The following is a 23744-nucleotide window of genomic DNA, read 5'->3' on the forward strand; positions in this document are numbered from 1 at the left end:
GAATGTCTGTGTGTATGTGTGCGTGTTTGGTCACGAATAGAGTCCTATATGGTTAACTATTTCAAAGAAAACTGATTACATATAACGATAGAAGATGTATCGAGGCACAGGAATTGTATGTTTGATCTGTCAAAACAGTGGTTCGTTAAAATTGAGAGGTCTGCGTTCGCGCCTGGTCCACAAAGTATGGAAATAAAACATTTAAAAATGAAAAAAAAACGTTTACAAGTGTTTTTGATATAGATGCTCATTAGAATGCTTTGATAATATGTTTTAACTTAAATAAGGATGGTATGATAAAAATGTGGGGTCTACGTTCGCGCCTGGCCTCCATAGAATAGAAATAGGCATAAACTTCAATAAAGACTTTTCATATCTATCTGCGTAAGTATACTTTGATAATTATGTTGTAGTTTGGATAAATATAGTATAATAAAATTATAGGGTGTTCTTTCGCGCCTGCCCTCCATACAATGGAAATATGTCACAAAGTTTAACAAGTTTTTTTTTTTAATAAAGATCCACAGAATATTGTGATAAGTGCTTCAGTGTGAACAGGTATGGTATTATAAATTATGGTGTTTATCGATGTTATTTTTACTTTCATCATATTTTTCTTTGGTTTTGATACCCCCAAATTCGAAGCTATCTCTTTACAACCTTTACGTCCTTTTCATAACCTATCATACATTCAAAAATAAGAGTCCATTTTCTGTAGGCTTTTTTTTAACCCAGTCAACGACGGTTAATTTTGATAATATATATATATATATATATATATATATATATATATATATATATACTTGTACTTTTTTGTAGAAAAAGAAATCCCATACAGTGCTCTATTATTAGGGAAAAAAACCTTTCTCGAAATAATAGCAATATATTTTTTTGTATAATATATACAGGAATTTACATTTATATCAGTAGTCGGTACCGACGGTTTCAAGCCCGGTAGTTGAGGACTGTTCTTAATGTCCGCCTCAGGCTCTCTTCAGCCGACTCTCATCCCTTGATGATTTCTGTATATTATATATATATATATATATATATATATATATATATATATATATATATATATACAAATTAACCCTCCGGTAATCTAAAATATACATGGACAAAATTCTTTGCTCAATTCCTAATACCTACTCACACTGTACCCTGTATCTAAGCTAACATATAAATTTAAAAGGATGTAAAAGTCTTTACGTAAAAAGTCTTAATCTACACTAACGCCTTTCTAACATGCCTGCTCACATAGTTGCTTCCTCTGCATAATTTTATTTTCTCCTTAGTAACAACGAAATAGCAATGTCGCTAAATCACTTTGAGGAGTGTAACTATTCAGTAGATGTATAACGTCTACAAACTATCCCTGTAACATTAACTAACCACGCGGGGTCGCAGAAATACCTGTATTAGGACCCAGGTGCGGTGCAAACCCTCTCAGGGCTGATGGGGCCAGTAGATCTTCCCAGATAATCAGCCTAAGACAAGGCAGCCTCTGAAACTAAACCTAAGGGGAGGGAAGCCTCTCCAGTTTTGGATGGCAACCTTCCTAGAGTTGGTGACTCAAACAAATTACCGGTCTGCAAACCTAAACAGCATTAGAAGTAGATAGGCACTGTCTAATGCCCGGCTTCCATACTCCTTCTTTGCCTATAAGTCAGGGACAGAGATGCTATCACAGTGATTCGACAAAACACTCAGTAGTAGATATTGTTTCTTGTCTAGGACGCATCCCACCTCTAAAACTGGGTACTTGAGAGTGCTTGAGTACCACATATGCCTGAGTAATTAGATTGGGTTGACCTTCTTTTGATGGGTTGATGGTACCGGGTTGACAGTTCCTGGCTGCTGTTTCCGACTGGTAGTACAGGTGACCTTACTCTTTGGTAGCTCTTAGAGCGGCTGCTTTATCAACAGTTATATAGTATCGGGGTGTTGTTGTGGCATGTCGTGCATGGAAAGGGGCCCTGCACTCATCTCCGATGGGCTTTCCTTAGGCCACAATCCCAGTTGAAGAAAGTTCAGCTGATTGTCTACTTGTGTTGCATGTCTGATACCCTGCGTAACCTCTTGTTCAGACCCGCGTTACCTAACTGAAAACCTTTAAAACATGACAGCTCAACCAAAAAATAAGCTTAAACAAGGCGTAGGGACAAACAAATCCAACTTGCCTCCTTCCTTGAGGCTTGCATTCACGAACATCCGTGGGCTTAGAACTAATTTAGCTGATGTTGAAGCATTTCTCCTAACAACCCTCCCGGATATCTTAGCACTAAGTGAAACTAACCTACACTCCTTCATCCCCTCTAACAACTTTAACATGTCTGGTTATCTCTCACTCTGCCGGAAGGACTCTGACAGTCATACGCACGGATTTGGAGTATACATTCGTAACACCCACCTCCTTGACTAGAGAAACAAACCTAGAATCGGACATGTACTTTAGACTAAACATACAAGATAACATTAGCTACTTTTATTTACTCTACCGCTCTCCCTCGACCCAGGGTTGTACGCTAATAAACAAAGTCTCTGACAGCATAGACACAGCACTCTGCCTCGACACTAGCGCACAAGTACATGTATTTGGTGATTTAATGTCCACTACAAAAACTGGCTTGGATTCTCTACTTAAACAGATGCAGCGGGCAGGAATATATATAAATTATTTGTGTGATCAGTAGTTATCAATATGCGTTTTTCTTAGGTAGCCGAAGGGGAACAGGTTACATATATAGTAGAATGCTACGATACGTTGAGATTAAATATATATAAAGTACAGTATAAACTATATATATTTTTAATAGAAGGAAGATAAAGTACGTTACATTTGGGTAAAAAAACAAAAGAATGCAGGAAGCGTGAATGGCTGCTATGTAAGTATTAGATTATTAGTAGACTAGAGGGGAGATATTATGCTTTTAAGGTGAATTATGAGTAAAAATACAAAGTAGTTTGTGAAATAAGTATAGAAAATAGGAAAATGGGTCATAGTGGATATATATATATATATATATATATATATATATATATAATAGTTTAAAATAATCATAATATATATATATAAATATACATATATATACATATATATATATATATATATATATATATATATATATATATATATATATATATATATATGTACTGTGGAAGCAAAATCAAGACTTCCAGCAGGGAGTTGATGGCAAAAAAGTGTATTTCATTTTACGTTACAATTGTTTGCATGTCCAGTCGAAAAATTTCAAAAATTATATCGTTTGAAAATTTTCCAAAACCAGCATAATGTTTGAAATTGTTCGACTTGACATGGAAACAATTGTAACGTAAAACGAAATACAATTTTTGTTGCCATCAACACCCTGTTTAAAGTCTTGATTTTTGCTTCCAAAGTATATAAAGCCTCAATAATGAAATATGCTAATTTTGTAGCTTACTCCTTAAGTCAACTGCTCCTGAATTAAAACGCATTGGTATATGAAAACTTACTGAATTACACGAACTCAGTATATTACATATAAGTCTATCTCTCTCTATATATAATCATAATGTGACGTACTGGAGCAGACGTAAAACATATGATAGGTATATAAGCAATAAAAACAAAAAAAATAAATAAATGTATTATGGCTCAAGGTGATTTTATATACATGGTAGAAATAAAGCGTAACTTACAGTGATTTACGACACCATGCTGTTAACTATTGACCAACAAGTAACGGTATTATTCTACTACGATGAGAGTGACCGCGTTGTAATTTCGCTTAAAACACTCTGATCAGGAATACATGGATGCGAATCACAAAAGACCCTCATCCCTGTTAGTCTGTGTCATATATAACGTATAATCTGCTACATTTACAGCCGAAATAAAAAACAAAACTGCAGAATAAGTTGAAAAATATATTTATATTCATTATATATTTATAGTCATTATATATTTTAAAAAGATAGTTTTTATATAAGAGTCACTACTTATCAAGACCCGGAGGACTCTTGAGGAAAAGGGTTATTGACTAAATCAATGGGATAATACTGCAATTGTAAGTAATGCAAATTTGGTGAATTGGATTACTTCAAGGGGCGGTTCATCAAGAATGTCATTGTCTTGGACTTGAAAACAACCATGTGTAGTCATCTGAGAAGCAGGCAAATAGAAGAGAGTTCCACAGGAGTACAGTTCTAGGACAGATGCTTTGTTCAAGGAATCTACTCTTTGATTAAGGCACAGTTAAATAGCGTGGGAAATTATTGATAGTGATTTCAGCTAGACGGGTGTTTTTCGTGAAAGATTGACGAGGACAAGGGATTTTACCTCAGAGGAGCACTTTTAATGGAAATAACGGTAAAACAAAGGAAAGAGGTTGCAGGGAAGAGAAAAGGACATCCCCCACTAAGCTAAGAATCTATTTTGAACTCCGCCCAAGCAGGATACGCTGCTTCTAGCAACTCCTACACAAATGTGGCAACAGTACTCCATTCTTGGACGTACTTGGCTTTTATATAGATAGAGATTGCATAAGCAGTGAGATATCAAATGGAGCGGTAGAAGGATCCCACGATTTTTTCAGCAACCTTGGGCGTGTTCCATTTCAGACAAGTAGTAAAGGTCAAGTCCAGAGGCTTGTCAACGCATGAGGCCTCCCCAAAACGAGAGCCATCCATTTCAATTGATGTCAGATGGGGCTGAGAGACTTGATGATGATAGAGGCTTGCTTTTAGATGCATTAAAAGTAATTAGCTACCTCTTTCATTATTGTATTAGCGCTGAAGATCAAGATCATTGATAAAAATATAATTAATGCTTTTAGAAAACCTATCTAAGTTTTGCTGATAATGTTAAATCAAGAAGTAATTATCTCGAAAGACGTTGCATATGCGGTAAAAGCTGATTAAGTTTACAAAATAAGTTCACACGTTGATGTAACAATTATGGAACATTAGGTAAAAAGTAAGTGGCATCATCAGAATTGTTATTTGTTACTATAATCTATGAATAATGTGGGTATGTCTGAGACGATATTCCATTTTTAGACTTGATTATTCCTGTAACAATATTGAGGTAAGAAGCATTTTGATTCACATATTCTAATACATATCCAGCTCTCAAATGCAGGCTTATAATTAAAACCTCAGAGAATAAAAAATATGATAATTTTCTAAGGAATAAAAACGTCACAGAAATCGTTTGGTGTCCCGAAAATATGCCTTCGACCATTTAATGAAGACTTTAACTGTTATATTTTCAAACTCGTGCAGGAAATTAGTTCCTTTTTTACACAGGAAAAGGTAACATTTTTATTTATATTTTAAAGTTTGAAAAATGTTCTCAGTATAAATGTTTATTCTGGTAAAAGAGTTATTGGTGTCTAGTGATATTAGTTAAAAATAATGCCCAGGGATATTAGCTATTATTTAGATTTTAATCGTAAATGTCATGTCTAATCTGAAACTTGCGATGGCTGCTAGATTAAAAAAAAATTGCGAAGAAAAATGTTCGACAACAATGAGAGTATTGTTTTCTAAAATTATTATTTTCAAAGGAAACCCTAATTAGCGAATTCATTATTTAACTATTCTACGTACAGGCCGTCAATATATATATATATATATATATATATATATATATATATATATATATATATATATATATATATATATACATATGTATATATATGAGGGTGTTTTACGGTAAAAAAAACTTATAAAGCGCTTTAAATAAGGTCGAGAAGACACAAGAAGCCCCTTTCATCAACAAGCTCATCAGGAGTCAATCTTTGATATATATATATATATATATATATATATATATATATATATATATATATATATATATATACATATATATATGTATGTTTATATATACACAAATATATATATATATATATATATCTTTTTTACATAATTACATATATATATATATATATATATATATATATAAATACAAAATATATATATACATCAATATATGGTTATATATATATACATATATATATACATATATATATATATAAGATTTGTTGAGGCGATTTTTTAGCAATATTAATAGCTTCGAAACATTGCTATTTTGTTAATGTTATCCGCTACCTTCGCTCTTTTTGTTAATCATATGTCCATATAAATGATCGCCATTATTTTTTATGGGGTGTATTTATTTATTTATATTATTAAATATTATTTTACGTGTGTAAATTCTATTGCCGTGTTACTAAAAATAGTGTTAAATTTAATGATATTTTTGTAAAATGCTTATTATTTTCATATATGTAGTGTCCTAACAAATGGTTATAATACTAGATTTGATTAAGTCTCTTACAGCCAATCGAAAAATGTATATTCCATACAAACTCCATTTTCAATAGTCCTAAATGTTTAATACAAGAAAAACAGTTCATCGAGATATGTTGATTGAATAAATTTAGAGTTTAATAAATGTACCTAATCTTAGGTTTGAACTTGAAACATCTCAAAAAAATTGATTGCTGTAAGAACTTTTAAGAAGGCGTGCTACATGCGTAGCGTTTTTCTCTTCACTTCATTACGTACGTTTTACTCTTCACTTCACGTCCGTTTTTATTCGCCTGCTATATTTGCATCGCAATGTCGAAAATATGCATCGCTCATGTGACCGTTAACCATAAAAGCAAGTGGATGTTATCATTTGAGTCTGTCTTTCTTTCCTTTCTTAGTTTTACTTTTGTTTGTTTGTTATGCGACCACCATTTTAGAGCATGCACATATGGTACCCCTATGAGTTACGATTTTCGCAACGATTCTGTTAAACCAAGCAAAAAAAAAATATATTTTTTGTAGTATAAATACCATATCTGATTAAGATAAAGATAATGGCAATCAGACGTACGTGGAATTTTGTACTTCAGACGGATGCCCGAGGACGCTTGCAATTCTGTCTTATAGCCAGACATTGAATGAATATGAATATTTCATGAACATGTCTGCTGTTCTAAAATATTTCTCCTGTACAGTGGTAATGAGTGATACTCCGTAGGTGATTGCTTTGACAATAATTTAATGGTGTACTTACTGGGGAGAATCATGGCGTAAACATTCATTGTTTGATTGTCATTAGAGGCAAATGCAGGAGTAAGCGAGCTTGTCAAAGAGCAAATTCGCATGACATGCTGTAAAATTTTAAGATACAGCATTTGATATTTCGAATTTAAATATGAAAGATAAAATGTTGGTATAATGTCCTAATAGCCTCATCTAAAAGACTTTTTTTATGAGAAGCACTGTTAATATATCAAATAGGGTTGTGCGCCCACAATTCGAGACTTTATCTCAAGATTTTGCATTGTCCCGATTATGATAAGTTGCACCCTCCACTGTTTCCTTATTAAATGTACAACGCTGAAATGAAGTCTCGTCTTTTTGTCAACCAAAAATAATTTTCTATAAATTATATTTATTTGATACAAACTTATTAGGCTTTACTAACTATCGGGACTAATATACTAGTCACACTCACATGTTATTTGATCTAAGTTCTAGTAACAATAGCCATTATAATTAGATACTAAAGGAGGTATGGTTGTTTCGTAACTCAACATAGCTCGCCTTTAAAAATATGCCGTATATATTAAAAATCGCCAATTATTGACATTAAATTATTAAAAAAATCACTAAATGAAATAGATTCCATAATTCGCAAATTCTTTCTTAAAGTCTTTCTATTAAGTCAAAAACGTTAGGCATGTTTATAGAATCCAAATCGTTTCTGATTCTATAAAAATTTAGATTAAAATGTTAACGTATACTCTATGAAAGTATACATTTTATATTTCTAATATGTCCTCGTATTATCATATGTCATTCTTCCTCTAAACCCCTATATTTATAAAGGAAATAGTAAGGAAAGAAAAGAATTAGAATAGAGATTCATAAAATAAGATCAAGTTTTATTCTGTGATAGGTTCACTTGATAACGGCAATTGAATCCGCCAGACACCATAACCGATAAATTCCTCACTAACATGAATAACTCACTGATGTTCAACTCCTAGATCAAGTGCGTGGTTAACGCCATACTTATTTGGTACTGTATTGTATTGACTAGTTTTATTTTATAGGTGATTACTTTATGTGATTGAGGTTGGTATTTTTTCTCTTTTTATATCATACACGACTCCATCATTATATTTTGTAAGGAGAACTCACAATAATTACCTTGTCTTGTGTGTTGGAGTTATTTTAGTGTTTATTACGCTGTTGTGATATCATCTTATCGGTTGTTTTCTCCTTCTTTAATGGCAGTGCAATCTATGTTCGTTCATCGTGAAAAAAAAAACCTTCAGGTTATTAGCAATGCAGACTCTTCTCAGACTACATTTCTCTCTTGAAGGTAGAATGTGGTCTATTTACATTCGAGGTGATACTTTTATTAAACGCATCGTTTTTACGGAACAATACAGTATTATTGTTTCCCAGAATAATAATATTATTTCTGTTGCGTAAGTTTGTTATAACAATATCCTCTCAGACATTATTCCTTCCTTTTGATTTCGAAGGTATTGTTCGTCCATACTTATTTCATCACCCTAGATAAGCAAATATATTGGAACAGGAGGGTATATTCATAAATATACTATTAATTAATTTAATTACAAAAACACGTACAAAAATTTGCCCAACATCGAACCACTAAACAACATATAAAATCAAACTAGATTATCTGTCAATAAACCTGCATGGATTCTACTAAACGTTCGCTAAGACACGCATCCATCTGGCCAAATATTTAATTTCTTATCTGCCATGTATAAGACACATAATAATTTTCCTTACATCGTTTCCTACAAATAAGTACTGTTCTTTACATATTTCATCAAAGTTCCATGACATAGCACACATTTGTATCTACTCTAATAAGGTTTAAATAGATGTTTTGCAGGTCTGTCATGCCTGTATTATTTATACTGTTTTTTGCTGAAACCGGAAATTTCTCTTTGTCGTCTGATTTTTACAGCAGTCGTATTCCTCCATCAGTTTTAACGTATGAGTGTAAAGTATTATTTCTATTGCTAAAAAACACATAAAATGAATGCATTTTAAATATAGAAATCTCTGTGCTTATTATTTTACTATGATGTAAATTTACTGAGGGAGAAATATTGATCAACACTAAATCATGAATTATATAATGATGGAGATGCATAAAATATCAGGGCAGGGAAATTGAAAATAATTTTAAAATGCGTGAGTCAGCTTTTCTGAGTAAAGTAATATATTGAGGAGGGCAAGTTGATAAAGAGGATGAAACAACATACGAGTTATAAAACGCATCATATGAATTTACCATTTTATTTGAAGGAAGTAAATTAAATTATGTTTATTGTTTTTGTAATAAAGTGCCATCTCTTCTCATGAGAGTGAATTGTGAGGATAGTAAATGAATTCGTGCAATCTGTGCCAAGGTAAACAATTATTGGCATCATAGTTCACCTTTTTTCTATTTCCCATTTATTAAAACGATTGAGTTTTTCACAGTTGATGAAAACCTGTTAAATGAAATAGCAAATTACTGACTACTTTTCTTCTGATATTAAATATTCTGAATGCATTTCGTCTATTTCCAAATTTGGTCTGAAAGAAATGCTTAGATATGTTCATTTATCATCAAATAGTATATTTTCTCATCGGTAAACTGCTCGCATTTCTAGGTATCATTCTTAATCAATTCGTTTGCAGTATTTATGCGAATTTCCTCTAAAAAACTGTAAATAGATATTACATACAAATGATTCAATCCTGGCTTTATAAAAACTAAGAACACATATGTTCATATAACTATCGTTAATGCAAATAAATGATGTTTCATCAGACTACTAATTCTTGTCAATTTTTTTTTTGCTTGTGTTCATATAAATAGGATATTTTGAGTATTAATTAGAATGTCTTTTACTTTATATATATATATATATATATATATATATATATATATATATATATAAATCTCTTGAGGCTCATAGCATTTTAATCGGGGAAACTAATCGATGCAACTATTATATATATATATATATATATATATATATATATGTGTGTGTGTGTGTGTATGTGTGTGTATGTGTATAAATATATATATGTATGTATCTATCTATATATACATACACACACACACACATATATATATATATATATATATATATAACTTAATATACACATATTTTATTGTAAGGAGATACATTGGATGGGTAAAGGATGCATACTACATTGATTAAAACTGAGGATTTGGAGGAATTCTTTAAAAATCCATTGTAATTAAGCTAAAATCATAGTAGGGTTGAATGACAGGCTATTGTACTCAAAAGGCACTTAAGCTTAACTAATATGCGTGAAGCATGGAATTATCATTTGACGAATCGACTTCCAGTTGAAAGCCGGGTGGTTTACTTTAATTAATTGATATACAAAATATTTGCGTGAAGTTAAGTTGTACGCAATGGCAGAGAGCTAATCAGACAGATTTGTGTAAAAGCATAACTAGGTGAGATGAAAAACCGACTATTTATTCGACTCTTTGTAGGTAGAAAAGAGTAATATAATTTAAAAACTCGCATCTTGAAACCTCGTAAAACTCTGGTTAAAATTATCTTGAAACGGAAAGGTCGAATAAATAGTTCCCGTAAGAAATGTAAAAATTAATGAGTTAAACTATAAATAAAATTCCGATCAAGATACTTTCTTAAGTAGGAAAAATAATAAATTCGTTAACTAATAGAGATAGATAGAGAGACAAAGATAGAGGGAGAGGAAAGAAGGTCATGAAAAACTCTGATAATTCTGATAATACGTAGTGAAAAAATAAAGGGACTTCTTTCTTTTACTCTCACTAAAAATTACTACTGATCAGAGTTGAGTAGTCAAGTGCATAAAAGAAAAGAGACATGTGGTCGATTTTTTATTTCTTATTTTTTGCTTTAAACAGCCATTTTATATTCAATCGTGATTCCACATTGACCGACATCTATTTCTATGTATCTAAAAAGTGAAAGTATAGGTGTGTATGGGTGTGCGTATGTGTGTGCCTGTGTATATTTCCCTACGAAATAACTCTGTCAATTTTTTGTCTACATACTCGAAATTTGATATACAGCGTACTGAAATTTGGGAAAATATTTGTAATCCGTTGTCTGCCAAAAATTTGGCTGTTCAGGCGTCAATGTTCAACGATTTGGCCTTTGAGAACGCTAACAAATTCCTCCGCCAATTACGAATCTAAACACTTGAAATTTTAGTTATTGGTTCCTTGGACATGGATCTAACTTAATAACTTGATTTAAGCCTCAAATAATAAATGTTACGGGGCTATAATAAAGGTCAAATTAAAAAATTCTACCCTTTTTTTGTTGCTATACATACACCTCCAAACACCCGAGCAACGCCGGGCTGAAATGCTAGTATATATTAAAGTGAAATTGTCTGTGTCTGTGTCTGTACGGTTACTGTGTAAATTTTCAATCGAAAGCTCGAGATTTTACTCATGGGTATTGAGATGTGGGAAGATATTTTAATTCGTTTTTAGACAAAACTTTAGATGTCAAGAGATTCAAGTGAAACGATTTCATTTATGAAAACTTCACAGAACTCCTCTGCCAATTTTGCGTCTAAATACTTGAAAGTTCAGGTGTATGTTCCTCGGATATTGATCAAGCCTTTTTAACTTTATTTGAACACAAAACAACAAATGTTAAGGGGTGAAATTTGGGGTCAAATTAAAAAAAAAATGACTAAACATTTTAAATTCTTTGGGTAAATATTTTTAATGTTACATGACATGTAATCAGACATAGCGTAAACTTTTTAACCGGTTTTTGGTCGAGAATTTGCTGCAAATGGGTCAAAGTTTAAAAGATTTGACCTTTGCGGTATCTAGCAAACGATCTAGCTAATTCTGGGTGTAAACATTTTAAATTTTAAATAGAGGATATTAAGACAGGAAGCAATGTATTTAATTTGTTCTGCGAAAATGTGTCTACCAAGAGGGAAAAACTGAAAGAGTTAAGCCTATCAGACTATATCAAACTAAAAAATATTGTTTAATTTAGGAATAGGAGAGCCTGTTTAGCTATGCCTTAATTGATAGTCAGAATAATTGTCTATGGCAAATATTTGGCATATATTTCACCGGGTTATTGGTGAAGGCATTCAATGGCAAACACTTATACAAGAGAACACGAAGCATTAACAATAACGAAAGAAAGAATACGTGATTATTTTAAACTGTTTTTGGTTCGTTTGCGTTGTCTTTGGTTAATGGGCAACATATATAATATTTAAAAATTAAATGATTACCAGAAAAATCGACATAAAATTAAAATAGAGTGAATTTAAATTAAGAAAAATAATGCTAATAAAATAGACAAATCGTATAGATCATTTTTAATCTAATTACAAAATATTGTTAATAGGTATCTATTTTTTTAGATAAGTTATTATTATCTATAATATAAAAGCGAAAACCCATTTGTGAATGGGTGTGCATTTTTTGTGTATGTCCGACTAAGGCTTTTGAAGGGGGCGCTCCTGGAGGTTACTCTTTCTAAGAACCTTTTTATATGCTACCTAGATTATAATATCTAAGATTTACGAAACAATCTCATGTGTACCTTTTGTTTGGACGATTCTTACAGACTGTTTTAGAGATTTGTTTCACTCGCCGCGTGTTTGTTTCACTTCTCCGTATAAAAAAGTGAAACTCTGAATGAGAAGTCGTGTTATTAGTCTTTTACCGAGAGAGGCCCAGAAAGCAACGAGAGTTAATCTATGCGCCGAAAAAACCCGTCATATCAGACAATTGCTATTCATTTGGATCCCCCCTTTATAGGGGAGCTGTTTTCGACAACGTCCTAGCGGAGGAAAGAAACAAGTATGCAGCAATTGGCTTGTAGGGCAAAAATTAAGTCGCGTCATGTTTGACCTGATTAGATTCACGCATCTGTCACTTAAGTTTTTACTCGTTAAATTAACACGTTTTTCAGTTCCTGTTCTTTCTTGGGCGAGCGGTAAGAGGTAAGGCGATTTCACACTTTATTTTCCACAGCCTAAGCCTCAAGACTTCGGGTTCGAGTCTGCACCATCTTTTTTTTCTTTTAGACCGACAACCACAGTAAATAGTAAATTATAAATGACAAAATGTGCCAAGCGTTTGTATATGGCTGCGAAAGGCGTTTACATCGAGCTTCTCGCGTCGGTTATATTCCGCGAGAAATGCTCGCATATTTTCCAGATCGTAATATCTCGAATTCGCAACCGGACATTTTCTCTATCTTTTTGGATCAAGCTAAACACAATTTTCATCGTGCTATCGTGCCCAGTGTTTGTTTGTCTTTGTCGAATAAACAAAGCGAAACTATTAGAACGCAACCGCCAGTCCTTCAAGCCAGGTAGTATCTGTTCGGTAATTGTTTTTTGTCAAAAGTCGGAAAACACTTCATAATGAGAAAATCACTATTCATTTGGGCGGAGCTTATTTTCCCCCACATTAAACAAATTTGATTTATGAATTTTTTTTTTATTATTACGTTTTCACCCAAAACAAAGCATATTGCCACTTTGTCATAGGGGGCTGCTATCAGGGGCATAGGCACCAGGGGTACTGTGTAGGGAGTTGGGCAGCAAGATGTCGGTTCCCGATGCACTTGAACTTCTGCATGTCAGTACACTTGGGGAAGCAGGGACCCGGCAGGGAATTCCAAAGTCTAGCTGTACTGGGGAAACTACTGGAGTAGAAGGTTCTCTTACATTTAGGGATATTTAATGTGAAGGGGTGGGATTTAGCTGTTGGTCGGGTTTTTCGGGGTATTTACGTCGACGAGGGGGCACAAGTGCTTGCAGTTCGTCAGAACATTCAGCGTTAAATTACTTGTAGAAAAGGCAGAGGGGTGCAATATCTCGTCGATGGGACAGGAGCTGCAGTTTAGATGACAGTTCAGGACCTATCAGATTGGCGACTCACTTATGAACCTTGTCTAGGAGCGAGAGACTAGTGGTAGATGCACCAGCCCAAATATGACAATAATACTCTATACATGAGCTAATGGTGGCCTTATAGAGGTATAGATCATTTTGTAGCGTTAGTATTATTCTAACACGGTAGAGATAACCTACCTTCTTCGGAGCGGTCCTGGCGATACTCTCGATGTAATTGTTCCAACTCATATTGCTTGAGAGCGTAAGGTCGAGGAGTTTTAAGGATGCACTTTCAGATAAAGAGTCATTGGCAATTGCTATTGGTGGTAGAGAAGGTTCCTTGTAATTATTGAAGGAAACCAGTTTAGTCTTCGCAGTATTGAATGTGACCATTCATTTATGTCACTATTCTACTACAGATCGGAGGTCATACTCTAGTGCTTCTGCCATTTTTTTTAGATATGTGTTCATTTGTTTTCCTGCCGTGTCTGTTATAGAGTGTGGGATCGTCAGCATATATATCGATCTCACAGGCAATTTTGTCAGGGAGGTAATTTATGAATATTAGGCAAAACAGAGGCCCCAAAATAGACCACTGAGGCACTCCCGCATTTATATCGTATTGTTTAGATGGCCGACCATCGAGGACAACCTTGATTTTTCTCTTATCTAAGAAGGATTTAATTATGTCATGTTTTCTTCCAGTGATACTATATGATCTCATTTTCCTGAGAAGACCTTTATGCCATACCCTGACAAAGGGCTTAGATATATCTAGAGCTACCGCTCTAGCCTCCCCCGCTTTGTCCCGTGACTGGTATATACGTTCTGAGATTACAGTTGGGATGTCTGCTGATGAACAGGTTTGTCTAAATCCATACTATTGGTCAGTCAGATGTTAAGCATCTGGAATGTGATGAACTAGAGCTTGGTTAATTTGTGTCTCAAATATTTTGGCGAAAAGTGGGAGGAGGCTAACGGGGCGATAATTTACTAGGCCAGTTCTTTCGCCAGCATTCTTGAAAACTGGTACTACAGAAGCAGTTTTCCAGCAAGCAGGAAATCAAGATTCATTAAGGCATTTGTTGTAAAGTTTGGAGAGAACTTGAGCTACTACGGCGGAGCACATTTTAATAGCACAGCAGGGATGAGATCAGGTCCACATGCTTTTGAAGTGTCAAGATTTCTCATAATATCATGCACCTGAGAAGGGGTGATTTTCAGATCGTCTAGTGTGGCGTCTGTCCGCAAAGGAAAGTCAGAGAGGGGGTGGTTGGTCGTGTCCAGTGCGGAGTTGGAGGCAGACCGACTGGCAAACATGTAAGCCTTCTCAGTTGAAGAGCAAACAACCTCATGATTGTTGGATAGTAGGGGATTGTTGATTGCCCATTATTTACTACACTGTTGTAGATTTTCTAGAAGTCCCGGCTTCCGAATTTTTGTGCTTGTATGCGTTCTTTATGGGTGTTTCAGTACATTCTCTCTTAGCTGTCGCTATTTCTTCCTTACAGTTACATCTAACTTCTATATACTTATGCCTGTTTGAACTGGATTTATGTCGGTTAAATCTGGGGTACTCATGCAGCCTTTGCGCGATGGTGGCTGCACAAGTAGAAGTAAACCATTGGGGAGAGTGGGGCTTGCTATAAAATTTCCGTGTTGGAACATGTGCTTCAATTGCTTTTTTGAACCATTCAGTGGTCTCATTAACGCACTGTCCAGCAGGAAATGAAAATGCATTTTGCCATAGAGCGCACCTGATGAGATTCCTGATTGCTTTCCAGTCAAACTTTTTATAATATCTTGTTGTTTTGACTCTTCAGGTTTGGCTCTAAAGTTTAGGGCTATTTCAACTCTTACCGGCGTTCAACGTTCCCAAGTTTCCTGTGGGCATTAGTTACACAGTCATCGGGAACTTTGGTCATAAACAGATCTAGAAGTGATGCGTGTTGTTCTTGCTGGTCTGGGTTGGAAACGTAACCATCTGTGATAGAGAATGAGATATAGAGAAGGTATATGTATTTTACCATTTGCGTCTGTATGAATAGAAAATCCAAGCAAGTTGCTGTGGTCGACATTGAAGTCACCAAACACATGCACCTTTTCGCTAGTGTCGAGGGAGAGTGCTGTATCTATGCTGTCAGAGACTTTGTTTATTTGGGTACAGTCGTGGGTCGAGAAAGAGCGGTAGACAAAATAAAAGTGGCTAATGTTATGTTGCATGTTAAGTCTAAAGCACATAAAGGCTTGATCGTTCAATTCAAGTTTAGTTTCCCAATGGGTGTTCTGAATATATACTCCAAGCCCGTGCATATGTCTGTCAGATTGCTTACGACAAGTGGGAGATATCCAGGCATGTTAAAGTAGGTAGCGGTGATGGATTAGTGTAGGTTAGTCTCACTTAGTGTTAAGATATCCGGGGTGTTTGTTAGGAGAAATGCTTCGACATCATTTGAATTAGTTCTAAGCCCACGGATGTTCCTAAATGCAAACCTCAAGGGAGAAGGCACGTTGGGTTTGTTTTAGTCTGAGCCTGGTTTTAGCGTAATGGTTTATTATATTGTCATTTTGTGAAGAGTTGCAGTTTAGGTAATGTAGTCTGACAAGTGGTTATGCAGAATACCAGACATGCAACACAAGCAGACCATCAGTTTCCTGCCATCTACTAGGATTGTGGCCTCGGGATAGCCCACCGGGGATGAGTGCAGGGTCCCTTTCCATGCGCGACATGACACTACAAACAACCCGATATTATACAACTGTTGATGGAGCAGCTGCTCTAAGCCGTACCAAATAGTTAGGCCTCCTGTAGTACCGGTCGTAGCAGCCATGAACTGTCTATCCAGTACACTCAGCCCATCAGACGATGGTCAACCCAATCTACTTGTGCTGGCATTATGGCATAACATCACTCCCAAGTGATAAGTTTAAAGAATCGGCAGCGGGGGAAACGGAGTTTATTGCCCTACTCAGGAAACAATATCGACCAGTGAAGGTCTGTCAACTCTCTGTGATTCGACGTCTACGCCTAGCTAATAGATAAAGAAGGAGTATGGAGGCCGGGCGATGGACAGTGCCTATTTACTCCTTAAGCAGTTTAGGTTTGCAGACCGGTAATTTGTTTGAGTCAACAGCTCTAAGGAGGTTGTCATCCAAGACTGGAGAGGCCTTCCTCCCCTTAGGTTTAGCTTCAGAGTTTTCCTTCTCCTAGATGGATGACCTGGGAAGATCTACGGGTCCATCAGCACCGAGAGGGTTTTCCTAATCCAGGTATTTCTGCGTCCCCGCGTTGGTGGTTAATGTTTACGGGTTAGTTTATAAGAGTTATATACCAACTGAAAATGTATACTCCTCAAAGTGATTACAGGGCATTGATCTTTCATTGTTAGTTACTGGAGTAGGGGCTGAGTAAGAGTTCATGCAGTGGAAGCAGATATTTGCAAACACGTCTGTTGCAAGGAGTTAACGTGGTTTGTTTTTTCCTTTAGGTAACAAAATGTTTCCTTTTCTTATTTTTTATGTTGGCTTAGGAATAGGATACTGCGTTGCAGAATGGTATGGTTATACGAATAAACTAGAAAAAATTGCACAAGCTCTGGGTATTTAAGATAGATGGAGGATTAAATTGTATATTCTATAGATGCAATTAACGTCATTTTTTATGTAACGTACATTAAAGTATAGGTATAATTGGGAGTAAATTATATGCTATGCCGTATACAGTATGTATAGTAGAATAAATAATTATATGAGCATACTTCCAGTAGATGCGAATATATGGGGATTGTAGGTATTAAGTAGGGTACCATTTCTAATGGAGATATCTTCAGCTTTCGTTTAAAAATCAGGAAGTTGCATTTTGCATTATAGAGTATCGGTCCAGTTTTTGTATTTAACATTGCTAAGCTAAGGAAGGGACAGCTATTGCTATGTGATATAAATAATTGTATATCTAAGTACAGACTATTGTTAGTGAGTATCCACCTGGATAAGAATAAACTAATGCATGCATAATGGGTGGAAATGTACACGTGTTTAGTGATCATGACTTCCAAATGTCAGCATGGAAGGATAAGGGCTGAAAGCTAAGGACCCTTCATCTAAGTCGGGTGTATTGTATGAGTGTTAGCGGCAGCTTGGAGAGTAGACCAGATTGTTAGTTTTCAGGAAATGATTTAACTTACAGAATACAGTTAGGATTAATTATAAGAGTTATGAGTTTCAAGTAACGTTTAGTTTGAGAGGAGAAGAAAAAAATGTTTTTTTTCTATACTTAACATGCAAATCAGACATAGACAGTCGTCTTGGAGGCAAAGTACATATTGATTATACGTTGTAATCCAACTAGGCTGCTTGTACCGTAATGAGAAAAAATATTAGTATATAACGCGTCGGGATTAATAATAAAATGCAGTCAGTTTGGTCAAGCTCAAAGCATTGTGTATCTATTCAGTAATAGTCCTAGCGACGTAGCCTATGTCACTGCGCATTTTAGTTTCAAATACAATTGAAAGTAAGATAAACTATATTAGCTGGTTTGATTGGCTAGCAAGGAAGCAAGAATTTCCAATACAAGCAAGCTTATAGTAATATTATATATTAAATATATTACTTAAATAGAGTTCTAACTTCATCTAATGTAATAGAGAATAATTCCAGGTTTTTTTATCGTTAGTTTACTTTAATATAGCATTAGTGAGCAGTGTTTTGCCTGTTCGAGTAGTAGTCGGGGAGGGGGTGACGAATTACATCTTAAAAGTTTTGCAAGACAGGAAAAGTACAGACAAATAAATAAATATACATAAATCAAACAAAAAAAAAACAAATTTATACAAGGCAACATGAAATACATTTGTTAGGAGTAAAGATGAATTTTAAAATTAGTACTTAAGGTCAATTTCATTTTTAATATTGCAACACACATTTTTACTGGACATAAATAATACAATTTAATTGAAACGCTATTTCTTCAAGTTATCTATCTTTTGTTTTTGATTGACTGCTTTAAATTTAAACGCTTTAGACTTCCGGTTGCGTCACGAAGTTGGGTAAGACGCCACATTTTTTTTTCGCCTTTGCGTGACGGGTTCGAGCCTGCCTGCCTACTATCACTTTCTTTTTCAACACGCATTTCACAAGACTCGGATAACGCCGGGCACCCAGGTTTTTAAATTATATTTTCACCCCAAACAAGGCACATTTCCACTTTGGTGTAGGGGGCTACTATCAGGGGAAACAACTACTGGGGTACTATGTAGGGATTTGGACAGCAAGATGTTGGTTCACGTTGCCCTTGAACTTCTGCATGTCAGTACAGTTGGGGAAGCAGTGACCTGGAATGGAATTCCAAAGTCTAGCGGTTCTGGGGAAGAAACTACCGGAGTAGAAAGATCTTTTACATCTAGGGATCTCTACAGTGTGGAGGTGGGAGTTTGAAGCTTGTCGGGTCTGTCGAGGGTGTTCACGTCGTGGGAGCACACCTGCTTGCAGTTCATCAGAGCATTCACCATTAAAATATTTGTAGAAAAGGCAGAGGGATGCAACGTTTCGTCGATGGAACAGAGGCTGAAGCTTAGATGCCAGTTTAAGGCCTATCAGATTTGCGACTCTCTTTTGAACCCTGTCAAGGAGCGAGAGACTAGTAGCCGATGCACCAACCCAAATATGACAGCAATACATGGGCGAATGGTTGCCTTATAGAGGTACAGGATACTTTCGGGAGTTAGTAGTTTTCTAGCACAGTAGAGAGAGCCCACCTTCCTTGCAGCGGCCCTGGCAATGCCCTCGATGTAATTGTTCTAACTCATGTGCCCTGTGAACGTTAGGCCAAGGAGCTTGAAATACGTACTCTCAGATAAAGAGTCGTTGGCAATTCCTATAGGTGGTAGAGAAGGTTTCCTGTAATTATTGAAGGAAACCAGTTTAGTCTTGGCGGAATTGAACGTGACCATCCATTTTTGTCCCCATTCCACTAGTGATTTGAGGTCATCCTCTAGTGTTTCTGCCATTACTTTAGATCTATGTTCATTTGTTTTCCTGTCATGCCTGCTATAGAGTGTGGTCTCATCAGCATATATACCCATCTCAGATGCAATTTTGTCAGGGAGGTTATTTATGAATATCAGGAACAGTAGAGGTCCAAGGATAGATCCCTGGGGCACTCACGCATTTATATCATAGTGTTTAGATGTACGACCATCGAGGACAACCTGGATGTTTCTCTCATCTAAGAAGGATTAAATTATGTTAAGTATTCTACCAGTGATACCGTATGATCTAATCTTCCTGAGGAGACGCTCATGCCATACCCTGTCAAAAGTCTTGGATATATCTAGAGCTTCCGCTCTGCCCTCTCCCGCTTTGTCCAGTGAATGGTATATGCGTTCAGATATTACAGTGAGGATGTCTGCTGTGGAACGGGCTTGTCTAAATATATATTGTTGGTCGGTCAGAACTTTAGCATCTGTAAGGTGCTGGACTAGAGCATGGTTAATTAAGGTCTCAAATATTTTGGCAAAAAGGGGAGGAGGCTAATAGGCCGTTAATTTAATGGGTCAGTTCTGTCGCCAGAATTTTTGAACACTGGTACCACAGAAGCAGTTTTCATAAAGTCAGAGTGTGAATCATTCAGGTAAATAAAGAGTAAAGAAAACGTGTTAAATTTCTTATTTTTACACGGGGGACAATTACAGCAAAAGATTAAAAAAACGTTTGTGAATACAATCAATTATTAAACAAGATACAAAAAATAACGTATCAAAAGGCTAGTAAATATGCCACAAGTAACTGAATATAAAAATAAACAGCATATAAACAGTATTCCAGATACTTATATGATCAAAATATATGCAGTGAAACAACGAGGAAGGAAAATACTGGCAGGCATGTGGTGTGATTCGTTTAAGCAGTGGCTGTAATTCCAAAAATGAATTATATTGTAAAGATGCGTGAAAATAGCATAAATAAAAAAGAAGCCTAAAATACCAATAACGATTAAGGTTTAAAAAGAATCTAGAGAATATTGCTTACATATATATATATATATATATATATATATATATATATATATATATTAAGTAATGTGATTTATAATTTAAAAGTTTTAAAATTTTTTAAATTTAACAATCAAAATTTAATTAAATTAAAAATCAGTTTCATAAGAAGGAACAACAACAAAGTCAATTATCTGTACGATCGTTTCGGAAATCCGTGCTTTTTATTTGTGGTATACATGAAGTCACGTAGAATAATTATACATAGTTTTTTTGGTAAGCACGGTCTCCTCATCAGCAAATTTAGGAGGATTTCTATTGAATTGAAAAGACACCAAAAATAAACCTAGCATTAAAAGTAAGGCAGATGAATCTGAAAAATTGAAGTAAAAGGTTTGGATATAAAATTTATAAGAAAATTAATAAGAAAATTTGTATAGGTTAGAGATAGAAATGAGTAGAAAAAATATATATATTTTTGAATTTACATAATAAATTTGATTTAAAAATATATAGATATATAATTACCTTTTGGTTTTTCTTTTTTTGAAATCAGGAACTGTATTTAAAGTAGTCATTTAGATGTTTGCTATAGCTTTTTATTTTATTGAATGATGAATTTTAAAAGGGCGACGCTCGTGCAGTAAATTGTTTCCGTTAGCGTATTTTGATTTAGAGACGCTACAGTTAATATCTATAGAGAGAGAGTTTTTTTTTTTTTCTTTTTTTTTTTTTGCAAGTTTTTAAGGGGAGATAATTGTCTGGCCCATTAAAACATAGAATTTCAACGCACAAACATTCTTTTAAAAATAACTCTCTATCAAACCAAACTACTCTATCCAACTATATTTGGCAACTAAAAAATAGCAATATTTCTTTCAACTTAAAATGGCAAATAATTGAGACTTGAAAAAAAAAAAAAAAAAAAAACTCTCTCTCTATAGATATTAACTGTAGCGTCTCTAAATCAAAATACGCTAACGGAAACAATTTACTGCACGAGCGTCGCCCTTTTAAAATTCATCATTCAATAAAATAAAAAGCTATAGCAAACATCTAAATGACTACTTTAAATACAGTCTCTGATTTCCAAAAAAGTAAAACCAAAAGGTAATTATATATCTATATATTTTTAAATCAAATTTATTATGTAAATTCAAAAATATATATATTTTTTCTACTCATTTCTATCTCTAACCTATACAAATTTTCTTATTAATTTTCTTATAAATTTTATATCCAAACCTTTTACTTCAATTTTTCAGATTCATCTGCCTTACTTTTAATGCTAGGTTTATTTTTGGTGTCTTTTCAATTCAATAGAAATCCTCCTAAATTTGCTGATGAGGAGACCGTGCTTACCAAAAAAACTATATATAATTATTCTACGTGACTTCATGTATACCACAAATAAAAAGCACGGATTTCCGAAACGATCGTACAGATAATTGACTTTGTTGTTGTTCCTTCTTATGAAACTGATTTTTAATTTAATTAAATTTTGATTGTTAAATTTAAAAAATTTTAAAACTTTTAAATTATAAATCACATTACTTAATATTGAATTAGCTCTAGGACATTTAACTATCGAGCTTATTATATATCTAAATTACAACGAGCATTTCCTGTATTTTAATTAAACTAGTAATTTCACTATTACATTAAAATACACTTAGCTCTTTAGACTATTATTCTAATCTCCTTTAAATTATATATATATATATATATATATATATATATATATATGTGTGTGTGTGTGTGTATGTGTGTATTGTATTATCTTGTCTCTGTGCCAACCTGTGTGTGTACATTTCTCTACTTAACTACTCTCTCAATTGTCAATCTACACACACAAGATTAAACACAAAAGAGGTATTGAGATTTTTGAATATCGTTTAATCGGTTTTTAGCCGGTTGTCAGCCAGAAATGTGGCAGTCAAGTGACCATTGAAAACTTTACTTAACTCCTCCACCAATTGTGGATCTAAAAACTTAAAAATAGATCTACTTTTACAATTTCATTTAACCGAAAACAATAAATGGTGTAGGTCAAAATTGAGGTGAAAGTTAAACAAACATTTGACCTCTGCGGTCTCTACGAAATTACTCAGTCAATCTTTTGTCTAAACATTGAAAAGTTTACATAAATTGTAGTCAGATATAGGACAAGCTTTTAAAACGGTTTTTGGCCGAGAATTTTACAGCCAATCGGTCAAAATTTAAAATATTTTACTTTGGCTGTTGCTAGCAAATTATTCAGCCAATTCTGTGTCTAAACATTAGAAATTTTAAATAAAGTGTATTCACACATGCAGCGCGCTTTTCAATAAGTTTTTTTTTGGCACGGAGAAAGTTGACATTTGCAGACTCTACGTAACTCATTTGCAAATTTGCACACTTGAAATTTTAGATGTAGGTTACGTGAACATGCGACAAACAGGTTAATATATATATATATATATATATATATATATATATATATATATATATATATATATATAGTAGCCATTAAATGAAAACAATGGCATATATAGGAATTAAAGAACAACCAATATTAATAAGCATTTAAAGTGGTATGATATCGATGTCTTCATTAAGCTACAGATTTTATGTGTGGGTCTTCTTCCCAGCTGTGAGTGTACACTTGGCACATGCATCCATTCATCAGAATTCGCGAAATGATAATATTCCAAACACCTGGACAACAAATTATCTAAATCACACAAGTGATATAAAAAGAACACATTTTCTTGCATATATATATATATATATATATATATATATATATATATATATATATATATATATATATATGTG

General features: G+C 34.2%; 1 protein-coding gene across 1 annotated transcript in view; it reads left to right on the forward strand.

The window, feature by feature from the left end:
• LOC145252983 (glycine receptor subunit alpha-2-like) overlaps positions 1-23744 on the forward strand; it is a 528147-nt gene that overhangs the window by 102426 nt on the left and 401977 nt on the right. The gene's annotated exons all lie outside the window — the stretch shown is intronic.

Source organism: Euprymna scolopes, chromosome 3, assembly GCF_053919585.1.
Source record: "Euprymna scolopes isolate OS-2025 chromosome 3, ASM5391958v1, whole genome shotgun sequence".
Lineage (NCBI taxonomy): Eukaryota > Metazoa > Mollusca > Cephalopoda > Sepiida > Sepiolidae > Euprymna > Euprymna scolopes.